Genomic DNA, 10,997 nt, shown 5'->3' with positions numbered 1-10,997 from the left:
TATGAATGAACTTCATTTTCTGTTATGTAAGAATCTACTGGTCTCTCTCGCATTTTGAATGCACCTTTTATCCATGCATGATTTTATAACATTATGCTTTGGTCATTTGCAAAATATTCATTCCCTGAGTTATGCCAATCTTCCAAAATATTGACAAGTTTTATTCTATAATATCAAAAAAAATCACACTTGTTAATATCATCACTGATTTAATCAAATGAGTCTTTAATTATTGGGAAGCTGTCAAACTCAGTGCCACATGCAAGTTTTCCAAGACTCTAATTTTTTTCTTGAAATCTCAGATTCTACCATTGGAACGAATATTTTGAGTTCTGGAAGTAACGAATTCAATTTACTAATGTTCAAGAAAATGTCTGCTAAATACTCAAGTCTGAACATCCATAGTTTGTCCGTCATTCTTTCAAGTAAAACTGATGTTATAATGAATAGTGGTTAATTCAGCTCACAACTAAAATGATTACAGTAATGCTTTTCATCAAGACAACACTGGTTTGGTTTTTTTTTAATGTTTATTTATTTATTTTGAGAGAGAAAGAGTGAGCACACGTGCGCATGGGCAAGCAGGGGAAGGGGCAGAAAGAAAGGAGAGAGAGAATCCTAAGTAGGCTCCTCACTGTCAGTGAGTGTCAGAAGCTCAATCTCATGAACTGTGAAATCATGACCTGAGCCCGAAATCAGGAGTCACCATGCTTAACCAACCGAGCCACCCAGGCACCCCCCAACCGCTGTTCTTTGATACACAGCAGAAGTGTTTGATGTGTACTTTCTGTCTTGTGACACAGAATTTTTAAAAGACACGTTCTCAATGGTCAAGATTTAATACAAGTAACAATTTTTACTCTGTTGTCGAAAACGCTTTTTTTAAAAGTAGGCTTCACACCCAATGCGGAGTACAATGCTGAGCCCGAACCCACGGCCCCAAGATCAAGACCTGATCTGAGATCAAGAGTCAGATGCTCAACCGACTTGAGCCACCCAGGTGCCTCTTAAAAACACTTTTAAATGAAACTTAACTCCCCCCAAGTGCATGGCAGTGGGGAAAGCAATGACCATTAGTAGGATGTGGAGCGACTGCCTTTATTCCTATCAAGGTGCAAAGAGTTTACCCACCATTGGGTACAAATGTCAACATGATGGTGACAAAAGGCAAATGAAGTCTTAATATTATCATTTTGGTCTCACAGATCCCACTGCAAGTTTCTGGGGGGATCTTCAGAGATCCATGGATCGCATGTTGAGAACCTCTGTGTCAAATGCTTCTTCCGCTTATGCATATAGTAAGTAGTGAAACCGATACGTGAAAGTAGGACCCATGGACTCCTCATCTGAGAGTGTCTCCATTATTAGAACGTCGAAGTGAGTGACACCAATATGAAGTATAATGTGAACTCATATAACAAATACAGTTGATCAAATACAGTGGTGATCAAATACAGTTGACCATTGAAAAATATGGCCTTGAACTGTACAGGTGCACTTATATGCAGTTTTTTTTTTAAATACATAAATACAGTACAGAACTAGAAATATATTTTCTCTTCCTTGTGATTTTCCCAGTAACATTTTCTTTTTCCTAGCTTACCTGATTATAAGAATACAGTATGGAATACATATAACATACAAAATATGTGTGAATCAACGTTTATGTTATCATTAAGGCTTCTGATCAACAGTAGTCTATAATTAGTTAACTTTTGGGGGAGTCAAAAGTTACAGCAGATTTTCTACTGCATGGGGGTGGATGCCCCTAACCCCTACATTGTTCAAGGGTCAACTTTAATTGAACTGCTACCAGAGATCTAGTTAAAAACGCAATTAGTAATTATCAGCCAGATATGGTCACTTTAAACTCATCTAGTCCAGGTCATAAAGGTAGCTTAAATAGAGGTGCTTAAGATCATGAAGAGAAGGGATATGGCTAAGCAGGTAAAAAGAGACAAGGTTGACATCCATTCCACAGACTAAAAATAACAAAACTTAACTCCTATCATCTTTGGAAAGGGCTTTCGTGTACTTGAAATCATAGAGTCAAAAACTAGGTGGAACCTAAGAGGTCATCCGTACAGGAAGCTCCTCACAGCATCTCCCTCTGACAGGGCAAACAAATCCGGTGAGGGGTGGCTTCCTTCTCCTTAGACCTCATAACCGTTCAAGTTACTTTTACTTAAAATTGGCCCCACCCCCTGGTCCCCACAAACCACACTCTCATTCCCACATAGTTTCACTCCTTTATCCCACCCTCCAGAACAATAAGCAATAGGTCTGTTTCCTCTTTTGCGACATATTTTAAGTTAGGTACCAAGTCCCTTCTTCTATACCAAGTACCCTCTTCCATTTTTTCAGTCTAAAAGTACTCCTAAAAGCACTCAGTTTCTTCCACTTTCTTTTTCGTCTGGACCCATGCCAGAGTGTGTATTTGTTGATGGAGGGTTTTGTTTTGGAGGGCCTAGTGTGGTCTCATCCTTCTAGGCCTTGTTTCCAATATCTCCTCCTCCATGCAATGGTCCTGGGTTACCCTGCTCTTCTCCCCTGACTGAGCCTTTCTGGTATTCCAGGCACTGTGCCATTTAATTCCCAGAGCAACCCCATGAACGGTACCATCAATGGTTCCCACTCCCACCCCTCCTTTTTAAGGCATTACAGTTTGAGAATTTTCGTAATTGTGCACAGCTGTGTAACTACCACCCGGGTCAAGATCCAGAACAGCTCCATCACCCTAAAAGTGCCCTCATGCCCTTTTGTAGTCACATATGTATTTTTTTAAAATTTTTTAAAATGTTTATTTATTTTTGAGAGAGAGAGAGAGAGACAAAGAGCATGAGCAGAGGAGGGGCAGAGAGAGAGGGAGACACAGAATTCGAAGCAGGCTCCAGGCTCTGAGCTGTCAGCACAGAGCCTGACATGGGGCTCAAACTCAAGAACCATGTGATCATGACCTAGGCCAAAGTTGGATGCTTAACCGACTGAGCCACACAGGCGCCCCCACATATGTACTTTTCTAATGGGATAATTTTGTATGTACTATTTGTTAATTTGAATGTTTCTCTTAACAAGATGTATTAAACATATTCTGACGGCAGTTCGTATAGTTTTAAAATGTAATTTTAATGTCTGCATCATAGTCCCATAAATTGTTTCATAATTTATTTAACCAATGTCCTTTTGTCAGATACCTAGTTTTTACAATGTCCTACTCCCTCTTCCTGGAATTATTTCTTTCATGGCTGATATTCCTTAGTCTGTTTTGCTAACTCTGTGTCCTCTTTCTACCTGTTAAGTGTTGGTGCTTCCCAAGACTCTGTCGTTGAATCTTCGTACCTGTAATCCCTTCCTAGGTGATCAATTTCCTTTCTAGTTTCACCATACACTCTTTGGATCTCCTCTCTTTTTCTGAACACCAAGACCCTTCTTCCCTACTGTCTGCTGGGTATTATTTCCAGGTGGATATTCTTCTCATAACTCAAGCTATACACGTCAAAAATTGAACTCCTATTCCCTTTCCCGAATCTGTTTCTTTCTCTCCCTTTCTCCCCCTCTGCCCTCTGAGTGGAGGTGCTAACCTTTGCAGTCACTGAGGAGAGGAACCTGAAAGTCATCTTTGACTCTCTCTTATCTCACATTTCCAATCAATTAAATGCTATTGATTCGACTCCAAAATGCTTCTCAGCTTGTGCCCTTCCTATCCATTTCCACTAGGACTATCCTGGTTTTTAGGTTCCATGACCTGCTAACTAATCCTCCAGCCCCTAATCTGATCCTCCTTTGATCTGCTCTTTATGGTTACCACCAGTTAACTTTCTGAAACATGGAGATTATTTTCCTCTCCCGCCTGAAAACACCTGATGGCTGCCTATCGCTTACAGAAGCAAGCCTAAACTTTCCAGGCCGGATATCAAGCCCTCCTTTCCATGGTTCCTTCCCACTCTCCCACCCCTCCTTTATGCTCGGGTTACATCACCCCTGAGCTGTTCCGGAGCACGCGCTTCTGCTCTACTCTACCCGGTAACTACTCAACATTTAGTCTGTTTTGCTGTTTCTTTGCTCCCTGCCGCCTCTTACGCGACAGGTGTTTGCAGTATTGCAAATGAGATCAAAACGTGCTCTGCCCACAGACCTTTCCGGGTTAGCAAAGGCTCACATCACCTCAAAGGCAAACCCTAGATTAAGAGCCCATCAGGACAGCCCTGAGGTAGGGAGGGGCTAGCAGGGAGGAAGGGGAAAATCTCTCTTTACATCTCCTCGCAGCCGAGATGCATTGGAGCTGTGCTGGTAAGGAACAGTGTTCTCCATCCCTCTGTAAAACTCTCCTCGACTTCTAAAGTGCAAGATGTCTTGCCAACTGAACGGTATTTTCGGTATTTTTTCCCCATTCCTGAGAAGGGCAGACTGAGGTCTACGAGAGCAGGGCTCTGAGTCAGGCTCCCCTCCCCAAAAAAGGAGACAGCCGGCCTGCAATTCAAAGAGAGAGAGGCTGTAAGGATAGCACCTCCTGATTGGAGCAGACAGAGTCAGACAAGCTTGGGGGTTGCTGATTGGCTCCGGCTTGATCAGGCGCTGTTGGGCTGTTGTAAATGTAAATAGCTCTGTGACCGGCAGTAACCCCGAGGGGAGGGGGTGGAGAGGGAGGCTCTTCCTCTCTCCATTCATGTCTGCTACCAGCCAGGCCCAGACAGGCAGGCTCTTTAGTAGAGGGGGCTGGGCAGGACAAGCCTGGGGGCTGTGTCTTCGGAGATCTTAAGCTAGAGCTAAGAGTTAAGACCAGCCCGCGGGTCTCATCCAGGGCTGACAGCTTCCACACAGAGATGCTTCTTTTCCGCACTCAGCTTTGACTGTTTAAGAGGGCTTAATGGAATGTTCCGTGCGAGGCCGAAGGTGTTGGAGGGCGCTGAAGGGTGGTTTTATGGGGGTAGCCTAAATGGCTGTAGTGGGTGTGCCTCAGGGAGATGGGAGCCTGTCCTTGCCTGTTTCTGTTCACAGTCCTATTTGTGGAAAAGGCAAGAGTGGGGGCACAGCTTCAGGCCAGAGAGGTTCCTGATGTTCAGTGTTCCTGGATGATAGCCTTTCCACTGGAAGTGCAGCTTTTCTCCCACCATCTCTCTACTCCAGGGGGAAAGGGAAGTCTGTGGGGACTGGCTTTCTGGGAAGTAGGGAAGAGGAAAGGAACAGACCGGCACATGGTAAGAATAAAGGGCGACCTTCACACATTGCTGATGGAAATGTCAAATGCTGCAGCCACTGTGAGAGACAGTGTGGTGCTTCCACAAAAAGTTAAACACAGAATTGCCCTGCGGCCCAACAACTCCACTCCTGGGTACATACACAAATGAATGGAAAACAGGTACTCCAGTACTTAATAGCCAAAAGGTGGAAACCACTCTAATGTTCATCAACATATGAAGGGAGAAACCAACTGTGCTGTCTGCATACAATGGAATATTATTTGGCAGTGAAGAGGGATGAAGTCCTGATTCAGGCTACAATGGGCATTATGCTAAGAGAAGGAAGCCAGACACAGAAGGTCCCGTATTGTAGGATTCCCTTTATGTGACATATCCTGAATAGGTAAATTGATAGACACAGAAGGCAGATTGGTGGTTCCAGGGGCTGGGGGGAGGGGAGAAGATGGAGACCGTTTAACAAGTACAAAGCCTTCTTTTGCCGTGATGAAAAGGTTTTGGAAATAGTTACGGGTGGTGGTTGCACAACATGGTGAATGGGCTAAATACCACTGAACTGTTCCATTTATAACTCATTGTAGGGTCTAATCCCTGGAGGGTCTTGTTTTTGTTTTTGTTTTTAATGTTTGTTTATTTTTGAGAGAGAGACGGAGCACAAGCTGGGGAGGGGCAGAGAGAGCAGGAGACATAGAATCTGAAGCAGGCTCCAGGCTCCGATCTGTCAGCACAGAGTCTGACTGGGTGGGGGGCTCCAACTCACGAACCCTGAGATCATGACCTGAACTGAAGTCAGATGCTCAACCGAACGAGCCACCCAGGCGCCCCTGAATTGTTCCCTTTAAAATGGTTAATTTTATGGCCTGTGAATTTTACTTCAATTTAAAAACATATACAGCACAAAACCGACAAACAAAAAGACTACAGGGTGAATGCTTACTGCTGTCCGGAGTGCTCTAAGAAAGGAATAGGACTATTAATGAGCAATTTGGCGCCCTCCCCCACCTTTCACTTTCACTTTCCTCTCATTGCTCATTTCCTCCGGTTTGTCACACAGTTTTTTAAAGCTTGACACGGTCCTGGCTACTCTCTGCTCCTGTGGGAAATGGCCGGGAGGGAGAGGGCCCCTTTGGGCCCTCTGAGACCGTCCCCGCCTGGCCAGAGAACCACCGTGAGTCAGCACAGCAGACACTTGGCCTTTGTGAGCCATCTGTGGCTTGGGTGTAGCAGGCAGGGGAGGGCCAGGCCCCCTCCCGAAAAGGGGAGGGCTCTGCCTCCAGCAACCCCAGTATAGCATCTCAGTTCCCTGGAGCCTGCAATTAAGGCCTGTGGTATTTGCCCCCGAAGTTGGTGAACAAGAATCAGCACTTTGCCTGCCGGCCCGCGGAACACAAAGTTAACTACAGGTCACAATACAGCTCAGGCTCCCTGTGACATAGCAACGGTTCGTGGCAGAGGCAGAATTTAAAACAAGACATGTGACCTTTCGATAATTTTATCAACCATATATTCTCAAAGAAGAAGATGCCCTTGAGGATCTCAAAACCTGACAGGAGGTGGGGAGTATGGTTTGGAAACGCGTAGATGCAATGTTACATATGTCTCTAATGTTTGGGAGAGCTTCACTCAGGTGTAGTTGAAATGGGTCATGAGGTGGAGTGAGATTCTTCTGGAACAGAAGACCCATCTGCAGTTTGACTTCGCATCAGTTAAGCTCCCTGCCATTCTAACTAGGCTTTGCCTCTGAGTGTAACTGAATATCACGGGGCATATACGTGAATATATGCGATTGATGCACATGGGCTTTGGTGTATCATCTACTCCACACCCAATATAGAGTAGTTAATGACCTCCAGTTCTGGAGCTGGATCGCAGAACCATTGATCACTCTCTTACAGCTCAACTTCTCTCCAAGTGATTCCAATGACCTTGTCAGTAAAATCGGGGCAGTGATAGCACCTGCTTCTGATACAGGGCGATGACGCATTCTCAAGCCCTCCGTACGACGCCTGGTTGTGTGGTAAGTGTTGTTGTTTCTATCATTGTGTGCATAGGTCTGGTGGACTCAGAGCTTAGGTTTCCCGCATCAAAATGTTGTTAGATGTGTACTTATGCACTGGCCTCAACCCCTTTACCGAATGTGGAACGTGGTGCATGGTATGTGGATTTTTCCAAGGGCTTTGGTTTAGCAAGAATATCCTCCTAGTCTGCTTAGTTTATAGCAGCTGCCTTTTCTCATGTGACTGGTGTCCTGTCTCCCTGTAGTTTGAGGACAGAGATCATATCATTCTATAATTAAGAAAATGTAGAGTGTTTCTTTTCGTTACACTTGAGTTTGAATCTCAGCTTTTTACAACTAATGGTAAAAACATTAAAACACAATTTTTTCTTGGACTTTTTTATTGAGATATAATTCATCTACCATAAAAACTGCGCTTTAAAGTGCATGATTCAGTGGTTCCCTGCATATTCACAGAGTTGTGCAACCACCACGACAATCTAACGCTAGATCATTTCATCATCCCCCTCCCTCCAAAAAAGAAAAAAAAAAAACCCATGCCTACTAGCAGTCACCTGAATTTCCTACCCCAGCCTCTGGCAACCACCAGTCTGTTTTTGTCTCCGGAGTTGCCCGTGCTGCATTTCACACAGATGGGATTGTATGGGGCATGGTCTTCTGTGTCCGGCTACTTTTCCTCAGACTAATGTTTTCAGAGTTTATCCGTGTTGCAGAGGCATTGGTAATTCTTTTTGGGGGGCTGAACACTATCTCATCATATGGCTGTGCCACCTTGTGCTTATTCATCTCTCGGACATTTGAGTTGTTTCTATCTTTTGGCGATTGTGTAGTATGTAATGCTGGTATGAACTTTCAAGTATAAGCTTTTGTGCGGACATACGTTTTCAATACTCGTGGATACAGACGCCTAAGCATAAAGTTGCTGGATCATACAGTAGCTATGTTGTAACCTTTTGAGGGACTGCCAAACTGTTTTCCACAGCAGCTGCATAATTTTAGATTCCCCCCCTAGCAATAAGTGAAGATTACAATTTTTCTGTGTCCTCATCAGCACTTGCTATTAACTGTCTATTTCATGATAGCCACCCTAGGGAGTGTGACTATATCTTTTTGTGGTTTTGATTGGCATTTCTTGAGAGCCAATACTGAACATCTTTTTGTGCATTTGTTGGTCATCCGTGTATCTCTTTTGCAGAAACGTCTGTTCAAATACTTGGCCTATTTTAAAATTGGGTTGTCTTTTTATTGTTAAGTTGCAAGAGGTTTGTTTGTTTGTTTTTAAGTAAGCTCCACGCCCAACGTGGAACTTAGACCCACAACCCCAAGATCAAGAGGTGCATGCTCCACTGACTGAGCCAGCCAGGCGCTTCAAAGCACAGATTTTTATTTATTTATCTAAAAAAAAAATTTTTTTAATGTTTATTTATTTTTGAGACAGAGAGAAACAGAGCATGAACAGGAGAGGGTCAGTGAGAGAGGGAGACACAGAATCCGAAGCAGGCTCCGGGCTCCGAGCTGTCGGTACAGAGCCCGATGTGGGGCTCGAACTCACCGACTGTGAGATCATGACCTGAGCCAAAGTCAGAAGCTCAACCGACTGAGCCACCCAGGCGCCCCCAAAGCACAGATTTTTAAATTTGGATGAAGTCCAATTTAGTTTTTTATTGTTATTTAGGCTTTTGGTATCATATCTAAGAAACCATTGCCTAATTCAAGGTTATAGAGATTTACACTTTTGTTTTCTCTTAAGAGTTTTATAGTTTTAGCTGATCCATTTTGAATTAATATTTATACATGATGTGAGGTAGTAGGTCAACCACATTCTTTTGCATGTAGATAGCCAGCTGTCCCAACACCATTTGTTGAAAAAACTATTCTTTCTCATTGAATTGTCTAAGCATCTTTGTCAAAAGTCAGTTGACTATAAATATATGGGTTTATTTCTATACTCTCAATTCTATTCTATTGATGTCCTTATGCTGGCACTAACACTGTCTTGTTTGGACTATTCTGGGTCCCTTGAATTTCCATATGAATTTTAGGATAAGCTTGTCAATTTCTGTTTAAAAAGGCAATTGGAATTTTGATAAGAATTGCATTGACTCTGCAGATAAATTTGGGGAGTATTACTAACTTATATCTTCCATTTCATGAACATGAGAGATTTCTCTCCATTTATTTAGGTCTTCTTTAATTTCTTTCTTTCTTATTTCTTTCTTTCTTTCCTTCTTTCTTTCTTTCAAGATTTTGTTTCTAAGTAATCTCTGCACCCAACGTGGGGCTCAAAGTCACAACCCCGAGATCAAGAGTCACATGCCCTACAGGCTGAGCCAGTTGGGCTTCCCTTCTTAAATTTCTCTCAATAACATTTTATAGTTAACAATGTACCATTCTTATGTGTGCTTCGTTAGATTTATTTCTATTTATCTTATTCTTTTTGATGCTGTTATAAGTGGAATTCTTTTCTTGTGTATTATTCTTTGCTAGTTTATAGAAATACAATTGATTTTTGTGTATCACTCTAGTATTCCGCAACCTTGCTGAATTTGTTTTTTAGTTCTAATAGTTTTTTTCTGTGTGGATTCTTTAGGACTTCTTTTATATACAAAATCAAAATCCTGTCATTTCCATACAGAGATGGATTTACTTCTTCCTTTCCAATCTGGATGCTTTTCTTTCTTTCTGTGCCCCGGTGAATACTTTTAGGGACTGTCTTGGTTCTTCCTCTAGAGAAGAGAGAGAAAATTCTTGTTCATTGGACACCAGGAGCCTTATTTACATGTTCTTCTCCATTATTATCTTATCCTTCGTCCCATGGTTAAATCTGGATTATTAACTAGAGCCTTAACCTCTTAACATGTCAAGAAGAGTTCATTACCTTGCCCCTTAGGAGCTCATTATTTACAACTCACCCTTACAGTTAAGTTCATTACTTATTCCTTTTCTCTCTCAATCTTGAATTCAGTTCTCTCAACTGAACATATTGATCAAGCTCGAAGAGCTCTCTCCTTTCTTTCCTTTCTTCCTTCTTGGAACTTTCGCAGATAGGAATCAGAAAACTGCCACAGGGTGAAATAGCAAATACACAAAATACAGATTGCCTGGAGGAAGCATAGTAGCTCGTTCAATTAGGACAACCAGGTAGAAGAGAGGAGGAAAGGAAAAGAAGGTAGCAGAGCTTACTGAGGATAAATTTTTTTAATTGGACGCCAGTTAATGGGAAACAAAGCCAATACTTAGAAGGAACAGAACAAGTATAGAACAACCGAAATAATAGTCCAGCCTAAACATTTTAAAGGGAAAGGGGTGGAAAGCCAGATATGGTGAAGAAAATGCCACTATCCACTTAAGTTATTAAGGTCTGGCAAGGTCTCAGTGAATATAGACTTGATTTTGCCTGCTCAGAATTACTCTGAGAGAATCTCGCTTCCCGTCCTAAGTAAGGGTAACCCTGTCCTAAGGGCTTGCCATCCTAAGCAACTTACGGTAACAAGCAAGGGGAGCTGGTTCTGGGGAACTCAGAAGCCTGGGTGTTGTCAAGGTGGCTCCTATGGGAAGACGGAGCTTCTTCAAACTTCGGGAAAGTCCACATTCTCTTTTCCATGAGGATTCTCAGATAAGTGGTAAAGGCTAAAGGCTTTTCCACCTTAAGATCACAGAGCCCTATTCTGGGAGTTTCCTAACCTTGCCTTGGATTGTTTTTCCTTTCTTCCTGCTGCCGTTAATCAGCATGTTCAGGAAGCCACTTAATTCCCGGGAGGCCCACATTTCTTCACCTTTCT

The sequence above is a fragment of the Panthera leo genome, chromosome D2 (genome assembly GCF_018350215.1).
Source record: "Panthera leo isolate Ple1 chromosome D2, P.leo_Ple1_pat1.1, whole genome shotgun sequence".
In the NCBI taxonomy this organism is placed as follows: Eukaryota; Metazoa; Chordata; class Mammalia; order Carnivora; family Felidae; genus Panthera; species Panthera leo.
Note: the sequence above shows the minus strand (reverse complement) of the source record.